Source organism: Gossypium hirsutum, chromosome D01 (assembly GCF_007990345.1).
Source record: "Gossypium hirsutum isolate 1008001.06 chromosome D01, Gossypium_hirsutum_v2.1, whole genome shotgun sequence".
Taxonomy (NCBI): Eukaryota; Viridiplantae; Streptophyta; class Magnoliopsida; order Malvales; family Malvaceae; genus Gossypium; species Gossypium hirsutum.
Window position 1 is genome coordinate 18,847,361 of NC_053437.1, and position 21,555 is coordinate 18,868,915.

General features: G+C 35.2%; 1 long non-coding RNA gene across 1 annotated transcript; it reads right to left on the minus strand.

Moving 5' to 3' along the window:
- Window positions 1-18,861: 18,861 nt before the first annotated feature.
- On the minus strand, window positions 18,862-19,916 carry LOC107934247 (uncharacterized). The gene is made up of 2 exons (XR_001693846.2): window positions 19,235-19,916; window positions 18,862-19,102 (listed from the first exon to the last, which is right to left on the minus strand). It is a non-coding gene; the product is annotated as an uncharacterized lncRNA (long non-coding RNA).
- Between the last annotated feature and the right edge of the window lie 1,639 nt (window positions 19,917-21,555).

Consider the following 21,555-nt stretch of genomic DNA (forward strand, 5'->3'; position numbering starts at 1 on the left):
TGAGGGATGAGTTGAATGGTCAGCAAGGGGTGGCTTTTATAGCTGATTGTGGCTGCTAAAAATAGCAAATTCCATCGGCCAAAGAGACCCCCTTGGCTGGCCACACACATGGTAAAGTTGAGACATTCAACTTTACTAAAAATAGCCTGGGGCAAATCCATAAAGCCACATTTTTTGGAGGGATTTGAATGCAAGGTTGAAAGTTCTTCAAGGGCTTCCTTGCAAGCTTATTTAGTCAGCTAAAATGCTGATTTGGGTCAGCACATGGACAGTTCTGGGCAGCCCAATTGGTGGCTAGTTCGGTTCACTAGATTCGATTCAACCAATACGGTTCAACTGGACCCTTTTTTTCCATAATTAATTAATTATTAATAATTTATTTAGCCCAAATTAAATTGGGAATAAATTAAAATTAATTATATTATGAATTAGCACACATTTTTGGACCATCTTAGGCTGGAAATAAATTTGCCTCGATGCTTCAAATTGCTTCTCGGTTTTATTCTTCAAGTATTGTCTGCCGAGCCAATTTTCGCCCTTTGTGCGAATCTGTCGAAAATAGTCAAAATTAATCAAAATTAACTATAAATTTAATTAAAATTCATCATGTTCATATTTTTAACATAATTTAATTATTTTATAATATTTAATTATTTTTCGACAAGAATTTAACCGAAATAGCATGATTTTAAGTTCAAAAGGGCATGTAAAAACACATAAATTTTTGTGTTTCCAATCGTCTCGACTGAGTTCAGGGTGTTATTTAGTGGTATCAAAGCTAGGTTTATAAAAACTCAGGCAAAGTCACAATTTTCAAAAAAATAGCATTTTTGAAAATATAAATACGTTGATTTTAAAAATTTTAAAAATGAAAATGTTTAAACCTTTTTGAAAAATTAAATCTTGTATGGAAATGTTTCCAATTCAACTCTTGATTTAGAAAATGCACCCAAGTAGCCCATTTAACTAGATGGGTTTTTTTTCTTTCAGTTTGGATAGTGATTTTTTTTTGGTTTTTTATTTTTTTAAAAGAAAGTTATTTTAGCTCTTAATTAATTTTTTGTTCTTTTTTACTTTTGAATTTGTATTTTTTGTCAAATCACTTCAAAATGAATGAAAAAATTTAATGTTTGTTAATTTTGCTTACATGGCATACATGTGGATTGACACGTAGATGACACCTTAACATTTAATTAATTTTTAAAATTTAAATATAATTTTTAAATAATCTTAGTGACTTTTATTTTTTTGAATTTTTAAATTTTAAAAAATAATAAGTACTGTCCACATGACAATCCACGTGCATATCATATCAGTAAAGTTAAAAAAAATTCATTTTGCCATTCATTTTGAGGTAATTTGACAAAAAAAAACGCAAGTTTAAAGGCTAAAAAGACAACATTTTAAATATATAACTAAAATAATTTTTTTGTAAAGTTGAAGAACCAAATAAATCATTATGCATTGTTGATTTCACCATGTATCATGTGAAATTGTCCCACATGACATTTATGAGTTTTTTTTTAATTCTTTTTAAAATAATAAATTTTTTGTAAAAAATTAAAAATATTTAAAATTTTGTAAAAATTATTAAAAACTCTAAAAAACTATAAAAGTTTTTTTTTAATATTAAAATATTTTAATTTTAAAAATGGAAATATAAAAATTACTATATATAAATATTCCCTCGCATGAACCATCAACAATTCAATCCCTCAACCCTCTCTTAGTCAATACAACACTCTCTTTCTCCGTTATGATATTTCATATCGTGTTTGTTTTCTCTTCTTGGCTTTTTTCTTAATTTTCATTTCTAGCTCTTAGCTAAGTTTATTTTGACATTTGATTTCCATATTGTCATATTTTCTTCCATTGTTTTAAGCTAATAAATGACCAGTTCATATGCTACTAATTTTGGCTAAATAAGGGTTATAGGCTGATTTTAACTTTAATTAGGGAAGTACGCCAATTTTAGGAGAGAGAAATGAAAAGCGCAACCACCTGGGTCCCGTTTTCTACACAGATGGCAGCAAAGCGCATCCAACTAGACGCACTTTCTGTTTCTCTCTCTAGGGTTAGGGTTTTTATTTTATCAGTGTAAGAGTTTAAGGTTTTTTAAGGTTTAGGGTAAATAGATAGTGTTCAAGGTTTTCGACTGAAACGATAAAAGTTCTTAGGTAGTTTTGAGGGGTTGGGGATGTAATAATGCGTCTCAGCACAAATACATTTCATATGTCATGGCAGGATAGAACCATTGCCTGAGAAACCCATACTGGGGAAATCAGGTCTTAGGGGCAACAGTGCTTGATACAATCGAAGGTTAAATTCCAAGTGGAGGTCCCAATTGGCAGTCGTGATGTAGTCACAGGTTCGAGTATAACTGGGGGCTTGGTGACGGTTGTTACGCGGTTAGGAGTTCAAGCGTTTTAGATACCTACAAACAATGCCCTATATATACCATATATAAGATTGATGTCATAATCATACGAAAAAACTCTGGGAACTTCCGGTGTAATCAACATATTTTTTTCTCTATTTCCAAGCAGCTGGTATCTTGAACCTTTCATTCTTGTCTGAAGGCTGACACCGAGATGGACATTAGAGGACTCTCAGGGGGAGAGCGGATGTTCCGGCACAAGAGAAGTCAAACTCAAGTCAGCATGGCAGTGGTTGTAGTTATTAATGGGCTGTGTAATAACGACAACTGTCATTGCCTTGAAATGAACATCACCTTTATTGCACCTCAAGAACCGCTCCCCGTTTGAGAGTCCTCTTGTGTCTACAATGGTGTCTGCCTTCAAATAAGAAGGAAGGTTAAAGGTACTGGTTGCCTAAAAATGGAAAAAAAATTACACCAATTATAGCAGGAAACCCTAGAGTTTTTTATGTATGAATATGCCATCAAACTTCTGTATGGTATTTACAGGGTATCATTTTTGGGTATTTAAAAAGATTGAGCTCGTGGCTGCGTAAGGACCTTCAATTGGCACCCCAATTATACCCTAATCCATTACCACATAACAGTCGTCAATTGAGACCTCTATGTCGACTTCCACCCTTGATCGTAGAAAACAAAATCATCCTATAATCGACTTCTCTAGGATAGGCTTCGGAGGTAATGATCCCATCTCGACATGATATATGAAATGTGTGTGGCTTGGAGCGATATCGCATTACTAACGACTCAAGAATACTTCGAACGTAAACGAAATATTTTTAGTGATTGAAATTTTTAAGACTAAAAAATGATTTATAGTGGAGAAATGGAGAGGATTTGAGAGAATTTATATGATTGAGGGATGATGAAACTTGGTATGTGAGAGTCATTTTATAGCCACAGGGAAGGGTCTGTTTGCAAAGGAAAACCTTGAAAGCATGCTGGAACATATTCTAAACGTGTTGAAGTGTTTAAAGCATCCAAATTATTTGAAGCGTCAGACTTTTCTGCCCTAGGGAATAGGAAATTTGTTAGAGAAAGCTCCCCTAGTTGGGCGAGCTTTCTCTAACAAATTTCCTATATTCTGAGGGTGAAAGAACCTTTGCGTATAACTGTAGAGCAAGTTATGTAGCACCGAATCTCGATGAAATTATTTGATTTCTGAACGGGTGATTCATAGCATGTATTTGCACCATACAATATGCAACAATTGTGTGCATTCATAAACAAAATTCATAGCACATATTCTCTTTCACCCTACATAATTCTCTTATAAAAAGGACGTAATTTTTACACCAAAGACACGAATCAAGTTAATATCAAACAAAATAACCTTGCATCACGGGTGAGAGTTGTGTGTAGTCTTTCGGATAACTCTCCACTTATTTTTTTGCGTTTATTCATCCAAACCGTGATTGATATTAAAATGAGTCGACGAGTGAAATCCGTTTAATGGTCAAATCTGTAATACAGAGTTTGGGGTGGTGCTTGTATGAGTGAAGTCTGTGGAATTTGCGTTCAATAGTACCATTCAAATGCGTGAGCTACATGTCAGAATTAAGAGGAAAGTCTAGGGATCGTTCCAGAGAAGAATTACAAGGTTGCAATGCATATTTCTTGCATCAGTTGACCCCTATAAGTATGAGCTATTCGATGTAATTAGTGAGACGGATCTTGAGACAATCATATCATCATATATCTCAAGTGGAAATATTGTTATTGAGTTATATGTCAAGTTCACCAATACTGATGGATCTGGCCCATCTTCGACCACCGTCGTGGCGAATACAGGTATTTTAACTAAATCAAAAAGTCCTACTAAAGGGTTGTGCGGTGGGTTTTTTGGCCTCATTCAAAATGACTACTATGATGTTCCCGAAACATTTATAAACAGACACTCATCGGTCTTCGGGATCGATATAAACTTTGAGGGTCGGTATTAGTTTGGGTATCAACATAACCCAAATCTAGACATTCTGGCTCGACATTCAATCAGTACATTCGATTTCAACTTTCAAACTAGGTTGATGTTATGGGGCTGAAGCAGTTATATTGGGGGATCATCGATGTACACCGGTCATCAACCTGTTAAATATTCTGACGGGCATATGGGTTACAAGAGAACCGATGACTTACTTCTTTCGACGGAGGTAGTGAAAGTACCTCCAGCACCATGCTCGAATGTGACAATGAAAGCACAGAAGAAGAAGGGCATACAAGTGAAGAAGAATGGGTTGTGGACGCAAACGAGAAGGAGGAGTCAGAACCTGAGTCAAACTGGCAATGCGGTTCGGATGGTTCAAAAGTAACATTATTTTTTAAACCAGATCTGGTTATAACGGAGCTAAAACCTTGTGAGTCCAACGATGACGCCTTGGACAATGCTCCGGATCCAGATGTGCATTTCAAGCCGGATGAATCTCTGCCTCATATAACAAACATCGACCTATTGGTCAATGGTGGTTTAAAGATTTCGCAGCTTCTGCACAGAACACCTAGTTATGTAAGCACATATCGTGATGTGAGAGTACTGGATGTGATAGCCCGAAATAGGGCCTAATCGGAATAGTGGTTTCGTAACCACAAATCCGAAGTGAAATAGTTTAATTTTATAAATTTTTATTAGTTACTGATTGATTGAAATATTGTGTGAAAATATGGATAGGAAATTTTAATGCTTTAGTGCTTAATTGAATTTTTAGGACTAAATTGAGAAAAATGCAAAGTGTGTCTAATTAGTGATTAAATGACTTAATTGAATTATTGCATGAAATTGGAAGTGTTTATGTGGCAATTAGACCATAAATTAGTGTTATGGACACAAAAGGGTATTTCTAGAAAATATCTAAGTAATGGGTCAAGGGCATTTTTGTCCAAATTGGGTAAAAGACAAAATAAAGAGAAAATAAGTGTCCATCTTCTTCAAAAAAATCAGAAGCTTGCTGCCGAAAGTTTCAGGTTACCATAGTTAAGGGTTTTGATTTTCCTAAGCTCAATTGTAAGTGATTTCTTGCCCCGTTTTTAATTATTTTCGTATTTTTATGCTTATTGAAGCTTGAATTTCATGTTTCTACTATTTAATTTAAATGAAATGAAATTTTAAAATTGACCCATTCATGATATAATTGTAAATTGATTAGTGATGTTAGATAATGAATGTTTGAAGTGTTAATTACAAGTTTTACTAGATGAATTTCAATGAAAAATGTTGAAAAATGGCTAAATTGTGAAAGATGGTAAAGTGTGCATAAAGTTGTGATTTTGTGAAATTGAGGCCGTTATGAGCATGAAATATGATTTAGTGAAGTTTGAAATTTAAGAATTTAGAGAATTTTATTTTTACGAGCTTAGGGACAAAAGTGGAATTTTTGAAAAGTTATGGGGAAAAATGTAAATGTGTCAAAATGTTGTGTATGAATTGTATTTGAATGGAATATTGATAAAATGTATTAAATTGTGTTAATATAGATCAAGAAAGAAGAAATAGTGCAAGTGATCGGGGAAAAGAGAAAGTTATCGACTAAATTACAAAAATAGTCGTTTTGCATCCGAGGTAAGTTATGTGTAAATAATAGTTATATTTTTATAAATTGTGAATTTTATTTGATATGAGAATCAATATTGAATGTGGACGGAAAATTATTCATGAATTATTCAAGTGAAAAAGTGTTTAAAATAAAGTGTTAAGTGTAAATTCCCGGTTGAACTTAGGAATAGAAGTGGATACAAGTGACATGTCACTAGAGACCAGTGTTACAGTGTTACAGTGAGTCCCGGGTGCTGGGTGATCTAGCATGTGTTGCAGACACCTGACAGCTTGTGTGAGCAGACCCGTGGACATTTCCAGTGTTATTGATCAGTGGTAACTTCGGCTACATTTCAGTGGTAGCTTTGGCTACATCCAGTGGTAGCTTCGGCTACATATCAGTGGTAGCTTCGGCTACATATCAGTGTGGCACTTATGTGCTAAATCTCTACGTATCCGTGTATATTCCAAGTGTTCAACGGGATTAATAATGAATTAAAGTGAATATGAAATGTTAAGTGTGAAAATGTATATGCAAGTGAATTGGTAAGATTGTGTATGTGTAAGTGATTGAAATTGCTAAGAAATGTTTTGATTAGTTATATGTTAAAAGTGTTAATTATTAATTGAGTAATTATTGTTTACATGTAACTTACTATGCTATTTAGAGCTTACACATCTCTTTCTTTCCTTTGTTTTATAGTGATTTGAACTTGATCGAATAGTGGACCGTCGGAGCTCGTATCACACTATCATAACCATCTCGGTATTATGTGCTTTTCAAAATGTTTAAACTATGGCATGTATAGAGTCTTAATCATTTTGAGCATGTCCAAATGATATGGCTAATGTTAGCTATTGAAGTAGTTATTAAAGAATATGTTTTGGAGTTATGTATGTTTAAATGGTAACTAATTCAAAGAAGCAGTTTCTTTGACAGCAGCAGTGACGTGAATGTGAAAAATCACCATAAATAGTAGAAATGGAATTAGAGGGTGAATGATATATAGAATTAAAGCTTATCAAGTCTATTTTTACATGAAAGAAAAGGTGTAGGCAAAGGAATTTTATATTTTGAGATATTTAAATTTTAGTGAGACAGGGTCAGAATGGTTTTTGAAGTCCCCTGTTCTAACTTTAGAAAATCATTATAAATTTTACAGAAATAATTATAGGTCATAATTTATATGTTTAGATTCCTTAGTGAGTCTATTTTCAAAATAAATTAATGGTAACCTTATATGAATTCTGTACAATTAGATATTTGATTTTTAGCGCCAAGAGGTCAGATCTGTCGAGCTGTGAAACAGGGGATACTTTAATGAATAAACTGTACTAATGTGCTAAGTTAAAAATTCTGAAAATTTTATGGTAAGTAGGAATATGAGTCTAGTTTCACGGAAAATTTACGGATTTAAATTTTTAGTTTCGTAACTCAAGTTATAATTAAATTAGTGACAGTTGCGCAGGTGGACAGTGTTGTTATGAACAGTGAATTTAATTTTAAAAGCAAATTTTTATGCTCCGAATCGGTAAGTTAAATTGGATGACATCTCGTACTCGATTCCGGAGACGGTATCGGGTAAGGGGTGTTACATTTAGTGGTATCAGAGCTACGGTTTAGTCGATTCTCGGACTAACGTAGCGAGTGTAATAGACTATCTATACATGCCATAATTGAATAATGATAGTGTGACGACTCCTGACATCTTAAAATGTTTTTTTTATAGTAATGGATTCTAACCGAGATACAGCTGATGATGCTCAAAGTAATGTGCCTGTTGAAAGTCGATTCGAGACTCAGGGTCAAGGAGATGAGGCTCGAGAAGCTTTTCTCCAAATGATGAACAATTGGTACACTGAGTTTGTTAGAACTAATCCTAATGCTCAACCTCCTCCACCCCCTCCTATTCCTCAAGCTGTTCCCATAGCTCCTCAACAAACTGAAGTGATAAAATTGTCAAAGCCTCCAGTGGACAAAATTCGAAAGTATGGAGCCGAAGAGTTCCGAGCTAATGTAAATGATGATCCTGAAAGAGCAGAGTTCTGGCTTGATAATACTATCAGAGTGTTGGATGAATTATCTTGTACTCCAGAAGAAAGTCTCAAATGTGCTATCTCATTGCTGAGGGATTCGGCTTATAATTGGTGGAAAACTTTAGTGTCAGTGGTGCCTAAAGAGAAAGTTACATGGGACTTCTTTCAAGAAGAATTCCGGAAGAAGTATGTGAGTCAGCGTTTCATTGATTAAAAGAGAAAAGAATTTCTTGAATTGAAACAAGGGCGCATGACGGTAGCCGAATATGAGCGAGAATTTGTCAAATTAAGCAAGTATGCCCAAGAGTGTGTATCTAATGAAGCTACATTGTGTAAAAGGTTTGAAGATGGATTAAACGAGGATATCCGATTGCTAGTGGGAATTCTTGAAATTAAAGAGTTAGTGGTACTAGTTGAAAGAGCTATCAAGGCTGAAGAATTGAGCAAAGAGAAAAGAAAGGTGGAAAGTGAAGCAAGAGATGAAAGAAAAAGATCAATGAGCAAGCCATTTCAGTCTCAAGCGAAGAAGTTTAAAGAAATGAATACTCGATCGAATGTTTCTAGTGTGAATTTTCAAAGAGATCGAGGAAGACAATATTCAGGTTCTAAAGCTCAGGCAACTTCTATGGCAAGTACAGGTAGTGTTAAACCTATTAGACCGGAATGTCAACATTGTGGAAAACGACATTTGGGGGAATGTTATTTAATCAGCCGAGCTTGTTTTAAATGTGGATCTCAAGATCATTTTGTGAAAGATTGTCCGGAAAGAGAAGAGATAGAAAAGTTTCAGAATGTGAGATCGAGCAGTGTGACTACTAGAGGAAGACCACAGAGAAATGTGGGGATTGGAACTAGTGGTAGAGGCGTAACAAAAGACACGACTGTAAGATCTGAAGTGGGAGCTCCAGCAAGAGCTTATGCCATCCGAGCTAGAGAGGAAGCATCTTCTCCTGATGTGATCACTGAGTTAAAAGCTAGACCATTGTTTCTTCAAGAAATTTGTGAGGCTCAGAAAGTGGATAATGAATTGCAAAGAAGAAAGACTCAGTGTGCAGTGGACAATAATTCTGATTTTCAGATTGATTCAAATGGATGTTTAATGTTTCGTGATAGAATATGTGTTCCGAAAAATGTTGATTTAATTCAGAAAATTTTGCAATAAGCACATGATAGTCATTTGGCAGTTCACCCCGGTAGTGTAAAAATGTACAATGATTTGAAGAAATTTTATTGGTGGTCGGGTATGAAACGGGATATCTCCGAGTATGTGACAAAGTGTTTAGTGTGCCAACAAGTAAAAGCTGAACACCAAGTACCTTCAGGATTACTTCAACCTATTATGGTGCCCGAGTGGAAATAGGATAGAATTACTATGGATTTTATTTCTGGATTGCCATTGTCACCGAAAAAGAAAGACTCAATTTGGGTTATAGTTGATCGATTGACTAAGTCGGCTCATTTCATTCCTGTGCGAATGAGTTTTTCACTTGACAAGTTAGCTGAATTGTATATTGCTGAGATAGTCCGATTACATGGTGTACCTATGTCTATTATATCTGATAGAGATCCACGATTTACTTCAAGGTTTTGGAAGAAATTACAAGAGGCATTGGGTACTAAATTGAATTTTAGTGCAGCATTCCATCCCAAAACCGATGGACAGTCTGAAAGAGTAATTCAAATACTCGAAGACATGTTGAGATGTTGTGTATTGGAATTTGAAGGTAATTGGGAAAGATATTTACCTTTGGTGGAATTTGCTTATAATAATAGTTATCAGTCAAGCATAAAAATGGCACCTTATGAAGCGTTATATGGACGAAAGTGTCGGACTCCATTATATTGGACTGAACTTAATGAAAATCAGTTACATGGAGTCGATTTGGTAAAAGAAACCGAAGAAAAAGTGAAGATAATCCGTGATTGTTTGAAAGCTGCATCGGATCGACAGAAGTCGTATGCGGACTTGAAAAGAAAAGAGATTGAGTTTCAAGTGGGAGATAAAGTATTTTTGAAAGTGTCTCCATGGAAGAAAATTTTGAGATTTGGCCGTAAAGGCAAATTAAGTCCAAGATTTATTGGTCCGTATGAAGTGATAGAAAGAATTGGTCCAGTGGCTTATCGATTGTCTTTACCACCGGAATTGGAAAGAATTCATAATGTGTTTCATGTTTCTATGTTGAGGCGATATCGATCGGACCCATCACATGTGATTTCACTGACTGAAGTGGAAATTCGATCGGATATGACATACAAAGAAGAACCGATTCGAATCTTGGCACGAGAAGTGAAACAGTTGAGAAACAAAGAAATTGCTTTAGTGAAAGTGTTATGGCAACGACATGGGGTGGAAGAGGCAACATGGGAAACCGAGGAGGCTATGAGGAAACAGTATCCCAACTTATTTACTGCTAAGATTTTCGGGGACGAAAATCCCTAAGGGGGGAGAATTGTGATAGCCCGAAATAGGGCCTAATCGGAATAGTGGTTTCGTAACCACAAATCCGAAGTGAAATAGTTTAATTTTATAAATTTTTATTAGTTACTGATTGATTGAAATATTGTGTGAAAATATGGATAGGAAATTTTAATGCTTTAGTGCTTAATTGAATTTTTAGGACTAAATTGAGAAAAATGCAAAGTGTGTCTAATTAGTGATTAAATGACTTAATTGAATTATTGCATGAAATTGGAAGTGTTTATGTGGCAATTAGACCATAAATTAGTGTTATGGACACAAAAGGGTATTTCTAGAAAATATCTAAGTAATGGGTCAAGGGCATTTTTGTCCAAATTGGGTAAAAGACAAAATAAAGAGAAAATAAGTGTCCATCTTCTTCAAAAAAATCAGAAGCTTGCTGCCGAAAGTTTCAGGTTACCATAGTTAAGGGTTTTGATTTTCCTAAGCTCAATTGTAAGTGATTTCTTGCCCCGTTTTTAATTATTTTCGTATTTTTATGCTTATTGAAGCTTGAATTTCATGTTTCTACTATTTAATTTAAATGAAATGAAATTTTAAAAATTGACCCATTCATGATATAATTGTAAATTGATTAGTGATGTTAGATAATGAATGTTTGAAGTGTTAATTACAAGTTTTACTAGATGAATTTCAATGAAAAATGTTGAAAAATGGCTAAATTGTGAAAGATGGTAAAGTGTGCATAAAGTTGTGATTTTGTGAAATTGAGGCCGTTATGAGCATGAAATATGATTTAGTGAAGTTTGAAATTTAAGAATTTAGAGAATTTTATTTTTACGAGCTTAGGGACAAAAGTGGAATTTTTGAAAAGTTATGGGGAAAAATGTAAATGTGTCAAAATGTTGTGTATGAATTGTATTTGAATGGAATATTGATAAAATGTATTAAATTGTGTTAATATAGATCAAGAAAGAAGAAATAGTGCAAGTGATCGGGGAAAAGAGAAAGTTATCGACTAAATTACAAAAATAGTCGTTTTGCATCCGAGGTAAGTTATGTGTAAATAATAGTTATATTTTTATAAATTGTGAATTTTATTTGATATGAGAATCAATATTGAATGTGGACGGAAAATTATTCATGAATTATTCAAGTGAAAAAGTGTTTAAAATAAAGTGTTAAGTGTAAATTCCCGGTTGAACTTAGGAATAGAAGTGGATACAAGTGACCTGTCACTAGAGACCAGTGTTACAGTGTTACAGTGAGTCCCGGGTGCTGGATGATCTAGCATGTGTTGCAGACACCTGACAGCTTGTGTGAGCAGACCCGTGGACATTTCCAGTGTTATTGATCAGTGGTAACTTCGGCTACATTTCAGTGGTAGCTTTGGCTACATCCAGTGGTAGCTTCGGCTACATATCAGTGGTAGCTTCGGCTACATATCAGTGTGGCACTTATGTGCTAAATCTCTACGTATCCGTGTATATTCCAAGTGTTCAACGGGATTAATAATGAATTAAAGTGAATATGAAATGTTAAGTGTGAAAATGTATATGCAAGTGAATTGGTAAGATTGTGTATGTGTAAGTGATTGAAATTGCTAAGAAATGTTTTGATTAGTTATATGTTAAAAGTGTTAATTATTAATTGAGTAATTATTGTTTACATGTAACTTACTATGCTATTTAGAGCTTACACATCTCTTTCTTTCCTTTGTTTTATAGTGATTTGAACTTGATCGAATAGTGGACCGTCGGAGCTCGTATCACACTATCATAACCATCTCGGTATTATGTGCTTTTCAAAATGTTTAAACTATGGCATGTATAGAGTCTTAATCATTTTGAGCATGTCCAAATGATATGGCTAATGTTAGCTATTGAAGTAGTTATTAAAGAATATGTTTTGGAGTTATGTATGTTTAAATGGTAACTAATTCAAAGAAGCAGTTTCTTTGACAGCAGCAGTGACGTGAATGTGAAAAATCACCATAAATAGTAGAAATGGAATTAGAGGGTGAATGATATATAGAATTAAAGCTTATCAAGTCTATTTTTACATGAAAGAAAAGGTGTAGGCAAAGGAATTTTATATTTTGAGATATTTAAATTTTAGTGAGACAGGGTCAGAATGGTTTTTGAAGTCCCCTGTTCTAACTTTAGAAAATCATTATAAATTTTACAGAAATAATTATAGGTCATAATTTATATGTTTAGATTCCTTAGTGAGTCTATTTTCAAAATAAATTAATGGTAACCTTATATGAATTCTGTACAATTAGATATTTGATTTTTAGCGCCAAGAGGTCAGATCTGTCGAGCTGTGAAACAGGGGATACTTTAATGAATAAACTGTACTAATGTGCTAAGTTAAAAATTCTGAAAATTTTATGGTAAGTAGGAATATGAGTCTAGTTTCACGGAAAATTTACGGATTTAAATTTTTAGTTTCGTAACTCAAGTTATAATTAAATTAGTGACAGTTGCGCAGGTGGACAGTGTTGTTATGAACAGTGAATTTAATTTTAAAAGCAAATTTTTATGCTCCGAATCGGTAAGTTAAATTGGATGACATCTCGTACTCGATTCCGGAGACGGTATCGGGTAAGGGGTGTTACACTGGAAGTTAGAATGGAATACCTCGACAAAGATGCTTTTCTTGTTGCACTAAAGTGGTACAACATCAAGAATGGTGTGAACTATTACGTCATGAAGCCTCGTTTTGAAAAATTCGAAGGAAAGTGTGCAACAAAGGACGAGAGATGTAATTGGAAAATCATGACATCTTATTGGAAGAAAATCGAGATGTGGACGATAAAGAATATCCTGGTTTCCATACCTGTGTTGTGACAGATGCAAGTCAGGACCATCCGAGGCTGGACTCGAACATGATTGTTGATATTATTCTACCAATGGTGAAGGCCATTCCCCAAATTGAAATATCGGTGCTGATTACAGACATACGTAGCCAGTACACTCCAATGTACTACAAAGTCTGGGTACAAAAAAAAAGCTATGGAGAAGTTCCATCACGGGTGGGAGGGTTCGTATAACTATTTATGGCAATGGTGTCAGGTATTAGATCGGTACATAGCAAGTTCTGTAACCGATCTCGAAACGCACCTAGGGTACTGCGACGATCAATTGGTCCTTGAAAAAGAGTATTCCACTAGTTCTTTTGGACCTTTGAGCAATGCAATGAGGCATTTCAGCATTGTAAGCCTATGGGTCAAATTGATAGCACCTAATTGCATGGAAGGTATCAGCAGCATCTGTTGCTTGTCGTTGTTCAGGACGGTAATTAGAATATTCTGCCTATAGCGTTCACAATAACTCCTAGAGAAACAACAGATGGCTGGGATTTCTTCCTAACCAGGTTACGTCGCCACGTTTGCCCACATGTGTCATATCGGATAAAGGACTTGGAATACTCTCGACGATTGATCGTCAATGATCCCTCTAGGATCGCACTCATCATTTGTACTACATACGACATGTGGGATCCAATTACTACCAAAAATATCCTTCGGCGATTGAGTGAGATCTAGTCATCAACATGGGTTTGTAATTCCAACTATGTCTTCATTGTACATCGAATATTCAAATACGGGTTTATTTGATTGCAACTATTTATTGATAGGTTATGAGCTCGTCCAACATCGATTCTATCAAAAGTTGAACAACTTGAGCACAATTGTCGTAGTCATACAACGAGGGTCTACGATACAAACACTTGACGTTAAACTTGGCCGAGTGCATCAATTTGGTACTAAAGGAGACACGCCACTTGTCAGTAACATCGATTGTCAAAAAGATATACTTTCGACTGGCTGCCTTATTTTTTAAGACGGTGTCAACGTATCCTGGACAAATAGTAGACGACGTACATTCTGCGATGACATGATGCAAAGGATTCGGTGAAGTACAGTGAGAGCAAACATGATGTATGTAGTGTACCACTAGCGTTAAAACCTCGCTTTTTGAGTCACGAAGCACGTTAGGCCCAATGAGAAAATGTTAGGTGCATCCTATCGTGTGAACCTAATGGAAGAGACCTGCAATTGTGGGAGATTCCAAGCATTTCGGTTCCCATGCGCACATGCAATTGCTATATGTGGGAACATACATATTGACTACCTTACATCAACGACGTCTACCGACTGCAACGCATTCATAGTGTGTGGAGTCTTGAATTCCCACTTATTCCAAATGAGAGTATGTAACCGTTTATGTCTAGTGTGTCATTCGAGTTAGTTCCAAACAAGGACCTATGTTACGTCCCAAAAGGTCACCCGAATTCCACCCGAATAAAAAACAATATAAATATTCAAGAGATACACGGTCAATAAAAATTATGCAAGTATTGTATAAACCTAGGGCATACAAAGACAGTATGTTCTCTATACAGGGATACGTTGGGGACTTGGCATCGATAACATTACTTTCTACCAAATTTCATATTCATTAGTGTGCTTTGCGTATTTCCTTTTGTTTAATTTCTTATTTATTGTTAACTTACGCATAACTCATGAAAAGACAAATGTATTGTTCAAATAAAGACTTTATACTAATTGTAATAATTAATAATGTACAACACCTAAGATGATTGTTTTCTAATAATTAACTATTTTTTATTTTATGTCAATTTTTATTTACATCACAATATTTATAACCAAATATACATCGCACTTATCGTTGGGGAGAATGTGTGCTACAAGGCAGTGGACGACGGTCACGTGGAAGATTTCTGTGTGGAACCGGGCATACAACCAGAGGTTCAACATGAGGTGTCTCTAGAGATGTATCTGAAAGTGCGGACCTGTAAACTTCCTCCTCCTCGTCATCATTGCATGAATAGGTACCTGGCATGACCCCCTAGGCAACTGTTTCTTTAGGATCGGTAGCGTCATCATCTTCTTTCGTGGTCAATTATTGCATTGTCTTCGCCTACCATTGTGTATTCTCCACTCCCGTGTCTAGTGGTTGCGACAATGAGCCATCACGATAAAATAATGATGCGCGCGTTGTTTGGGTCATTATAGGCATGTAACCATAAGGTGTCCCAAATTCTGGGTACAATGGCATCGACTCGGACATCAACTAATGCATAAACGTTTGCATCAGTATCATCATCGATGGCGGTACATACGTCAGCATCTGTCCCTATATGGGGTTCGACATCGACAACGGTATGGGAGGGCAGTATATGGGAGACATTGGTTCCCCAAAATATGAACCTGCAAGAACAAAATAATCGGCCACATGCGATAGTGGTGCTTGTGAAAGATACATGGGGTCACTGAATTGAAGGGGAATAAGTTGAGGGTACTAACTCGGATATTTCGTAGCCATAGACGACGCAGCTTTTGCCTGAATTAATGACCAACTTGTCGTGTGATTGTGTCCCCTCTTATACTGTTGTGGTGATTGACGTTACCTCTTCGACCGAATTTTCTTACTATTTGCCTCCGGTGGTAGTAGATACGACTTGCCAGTAGTTCTGAACCGTGTCAAGTAATCATCAGCTGTCTCCGTGTCCCCCAAGAAAAATTGTTCATAGGAAGTTATGGATTCCATCTTATGATTTCAAGCTTGGATGTATTCCTGGTGCTTCTCAGCCCGATCCTCGTTGTTCTTCCCCTGCATGTCCACCTTGTGCAGTTCATTCATGTCTCGCGATGGCGGTAGAATTTGTTACCTATACTCAAACTACCGTAGAACCCGGTCTGATTCATGCATTTCCACCACCGCATACACTATCAATGAAACCTTCACATCCCACATATCCCGATTGTCCAACACTTTCAGCGGGGTGAAAGATCTGCTCTCGAGGTCGGCATACGGCATCTATTCAAACTGAAAAACATAAATTGTAAATATCATTATGTACTGATATTTTGAACAAATCATTGCGTAATTAATATAAGTTCAAGAAAGATAGAAAATTAACCTCGATTTTTGACCGTTGATCGAACAATAGCCTAACGTTTTCCAACTCATTGAGTAGTCCCACATAACTCAGACCATGGTTCCACCTGTACAAACGATATATTAGGCAAAACATATAATAAATAAAAACGTTTACTACACAAATTATGTATTTATTGATAAATAATGTTTTCCTGACACCAACGGGAACGTATATGTGTCGATGGCTCTAGGACATAGAAACGGTATTCGCCATTAGGCCCATGACTATAGCAACAGCAAGCAACCAATGATCAACATCTTATCCGGTTGCATTACCTGAAAAAGCTCTCGGTATAACGTCGACAACACAACAAATCCCAAACTTAGTTTTGTGCATTCACTGAAATCCATTAAATGTAGAAGCCACCTTACGTGCACTAAATTTCTAGCTTTATCGAGCATTAAAATGCCCCCAATTAACCTCATGATGAATGCTCAGGGGTACTATTGTATAACCTCATCCGTTGCGTCGTTGGGAAGCTTATCGAAATTTTTCTTCAACCAATTGATCAATATCTAACCACCTTCAAGTTCGGGACCTTCCCCAACATTGCCAAGCAGAGGTCCACTTTCCCCCAAACCATCGTTGATCCCATGATGATTGGCCCATCCATCACCAAATTGAGCTGTACCACTACGTCCTCGAGTGTGATTGTACACTCGCTGCATGAAAGGTGGAAATCGTGTATTTCAAGCGTCCATCTTTCCACCAACGCGCTAATTAATGTGGGATCGAGTTTGCAGCCCCTTTGTATGCGAGACGCATGCAAGAATCCAACCTCTTGTAGGTACCTACGAATTTCAGGGATCGGAGGCTCCCTGTATTATGTACGAACGCCTCCAGCACACGATCGTTCGCCTATTAATAACATAAAAAATTATTTAGATTTATAAAAAAAATTTAGCGTAATTAATTAAAAATAAAGAAATTTAAAAATAACGAATTACCATTGCTAATTGGGCAACAGAAATATGGTTGCTTTCAAAGAGGATTAGAGAGGCGTCCATTCTCGAGAAATTGATCTGAATGAATAAAATACGATATAATTAAAAAAATAAATAAATTTTGAATAAAAAGCTTGAGACAATTGAGAGAAGGATGTGAATGAAAAAAATGAAAATTGGGGGGGGTATTTATAGGTTAAAGAAATTACTGTTGGGTTTTAATTTTTTTTACCGTTTGGCGCGGCAACGGTCAAAAAGCCGTTACAATTATCGTTGAGGAAAAGTGTGTCCAGTTGGGTGCACTTTACTGCCATATGTGCAGAAAGTGCACCCCATTGGATGCGCTTTCCGTTTCTCTCTCCTAAAATCGACCTATTTCCCTAATGAAAGTTAAAATTGACCTAAAGGCCTAATTAAAAATTAAAATCGGGCTATACCCCTTATTTAGCTACTAATTTTGTTTTTTTATGCATTATCCCAATGAGTTGTTTAAGGATCTATATAGAAACTGGGTGCAGTTAGATAAATCTTGCTTCACTGTCAAGACTATATCTGGTGGCTTGATGAATCTTCGTGACCACTTTGCTTTTTGTTGTTTATTTGAAATATGTGTGTGTTCGTATTTTCTATAATCTTTTTTTATTTTTTGAGTTTTTAATAATTTTATAATTTTAAAAAGTTCCTTTTATAATTTTGTATACTTTTTAATAAAAATTTTAAAGAAGATAATTTTTTTAAAAAAATACATAAATGCCACAAGACAAAAAGGCCAAAATAAAAATAATCAACCGTTAAAATTAATGGTCAAAGAGACTACTTTAGTGCATTTTTGCAGATCAAATGTTCAATCGGGTGTAAAAAAAAGGGTTTAATTATATTTTTTAAAAAAGTTAGGGTTTTCTAAACCTTTAATCTTTCATAAAATAATCATTTTTATTAATTTAATATTATATCAATTAACTTATTACAGTAAAATTCAAAAAGAAGAAATATATTTTTACTAAATTATCTTTAAATTGTTTTAAATTAAAATTTAAAAAAAATATTCAATTAAACAAAGGTTAAATAATAAAAAAATCAATATCAAGTTAAAGTCTAGTTATAAATTGCTTTTAACTCATAAGTGCAATTAAAAATATTAATCAAAATGACAAAATTCAATTATCACATAAAGTATATCAACTAATTTCTTAAAGATATATTCTTTTATTCTATTTATCTAATTTTTTTAGGATGGTAAGTGTAATCACTGAATTTTGTCTGGTTCGAATCTCATGTTTTAATTTTTATTTCCAAGTTACGGGTATGGATAATTTGAGCTCGAAGTTTTTTTTGATCAATGGATTTAGGGTTTGGGTCTGTCTTATATGGGCCCAATGATTGAACCTGTTGTGATTGGATAATTGGGCTTATAGCAATCTAATTTTGGACTTGTTTGGGCTTTAGCCCATTAGTGTTTTTAGTTTTTTTATAATATTTTAATTTTAAAAAATAATAATAAAAAAATAATAATAAAAAAGGAAAATCAGAAAAATACAAAAATATACTATTTACATTTTGGCCCCTACTTTTTAATATTTACATTTTGGCCTTCAAATTTTTCTAAAATTACATTTTGGCCCTGAGATTTTTGCGTCTTCTACAATCTAGTCCTTCTAGCACATCACGTTAGATTGTCCCCTAGCAGCCGCCAGGCACATTTTGCGCACCTACCCTCAGCTACTTCCGGCGATCGGCCTAAGTTTATGATGGCCCTCAACTGCTACCTGAAAACAGAGAAGAAAGAAGAAAAATCAGCAACAATAAGAAACAAAAAAAGAAGAAATGGGGTTTTTTTCCATCAGCGAAAAAAGAAGGAAAGAATAAAAAAAGAAAAAGCTTCAAAAATAGAAACCAACATCACCACCAATCGGAGGCCTTCAAACCCGAATCCACCCTCACCGACTCGTTGTCTTCCATTGCTGCACAATCGAAACCAACCTCCATTCAGCCACTCCCTCAATCCCTCTTACCCCTCAAACCCGAGACCACCAGCCGGGCCCCTCATCACTCCCATGGCCCTTCCACCTTCCTCATCACTACCGAGACCCAAAAAAAACCAAAATCAAGCACAACAATCACAAAGGTAGTAGCTAAACCGAAACCCAAACAACAATAGTAACCAAAAAAATAAAATGGATAGAAAGAAGACTTATCTTCAAGAGAGAACGCCGGCGACAGCCAAATCGCTGGGCAGAAGAATCGACGGCAGCAAGGGGTAGAAGAAAAGGCTAAGGCTAGAGAGAAAAAAAAAAGAAAGAAAAAAGAAAGAAAAAGAAAAAATAAAAATAAACTAGAACAGCTGGGTCCGACCCGACCCGTTCCACTGAACCCGTACTACCGACCCAATACCAGCAGACCTAGTAGGCCCAATACCATCAGCAACAGACCCAACACCAAAGGCAGCCCAAAGCGAAAAAAGAAAAGAGGCCCATTTCGCCTTGGATCAAACCCATAACTTTGGGGCTTTTGGTAAATTTTTAATCCACTTTTAATGTAGTCCATGTATTTTGATGACATCTCTTTTTTAATTGAACTGACATTTTTAAATAGTTTTTTTTAGAAATATCATTATGTTCACTTTATTTGCAATTTTAAATTTAAAATCATTTAAGTACATAAGGCAACGAATCGGTTTAACATTAAACCATTTATTTCACTGCTACTTGGGTGGATATCATAGATTTTTGTTAAAGACGAGACGCCTTTCTAAAAATTAAAAAATTCTCGCATTTTCAAATCAAATCTCTATTTTTGTAATTATTCATAAATTATCAAATCATTTTAAATATATATAATATAATAATATGTAATTTATCAAATTTTTTAATCGGATCACAATTAAATATTGAATTGAACTTGTATTTTTCAAAAATTAAGACAATACGCGCTGAACGAGATACCAATTTTGGGCGTCACGAGGGTGCTAATACTTTCTTCGTGCGTAACCGATACCCAAACTCTAATTTTCTCTAGATTTTGACGTAGACCTAAAATTGACTCTTTGTAAAAGAATTTTAAAAATGAATTTTCTTTTCAAAAGAGAATTTAATGGGTGTCCGATCACACCTAGAAAAAGGATCGGTGGTGGCTTCTCTTTTTTAAGTAAAATTGAGACTTTTATCAAAATTTTCAATAACCGTCAAGATAAAATTTCCTTTCGTAATGACCTCGACTAGCGCTCGCAAAAATTTAGGTCATTACAGTTGGCGACTCCATTGGGGACCAAGTAGAGAGTCGAGTCTGATATTAAACGCGTGTTGTCAAAATTTTTAAATTCCTTGTTCAAATTAACATTTAATTGTGGTCCCTAAGTTTCGTTTTTGAAAAATCATGCATATGCGTCATGTTGTAAGTATTTTCTAACTTATTTTACCCTTTTTGCTTTTCAGCTCTAAATCTTACGATTTTAGTTTTTTAGTAAAAAAATAAAAAGAAAAAAAGGTTTGTGAGTTTCTCCCTACACACCGTGCACTTGCATTCTTGCATAACATGAGCTCTCCACCCGAGCTCCGTCCGTTTAAGTGGAAGTAAACGCTACGCCTTCGTGAGTTAACTTGTCCCTCCGCATAGGCATAAGTAAATCCCTCGAATTGAGCTCGCGAACCTGTGATGGGTGATGATCGAGGCTCCGTACTAGCCTTAGTATGTGACAGTATGGACAGTTCGAGTACCTTTCTAGAACCAAAACTACATATAGTGAACCGTACGAGCCACCCAATTAGAGCCATACCGAACCTCCGTCCGTTAAATAGTCACCAAATAAGTACATGAGAGAAATGTCTTCTACCTTTTATTTCTTTCATATTTACACTTTTTACAAGGGAATCAGGTCCGTTTAATAAATTTGGATCGGATAGATTATCTGATGAGTATGTGGGGTAAGTTTATTTCGTAAAGCATGATGGGGCGAAAACGTGGGTCAGTTTCTCCAAAATGCATGATTAAATAGTTTAATTTGTTAGATTTACCATAGTTTTTCCCCCGTTTATATTTGTCGTGATTACTAACTAAGTTTATTTGTCTTCATTTTATTTCCCATCGCACATCATAGGTATCTTATTAGGAAAGTGTTGATTAGAGATTGGTTACCAAAAAAGGATTTCTAATAGAGGAGTCAATTATGCAAGTAACCGAGAAGAATGTTGTAGTTCGAGACTGGTCTTTGAGGACCTAGAAA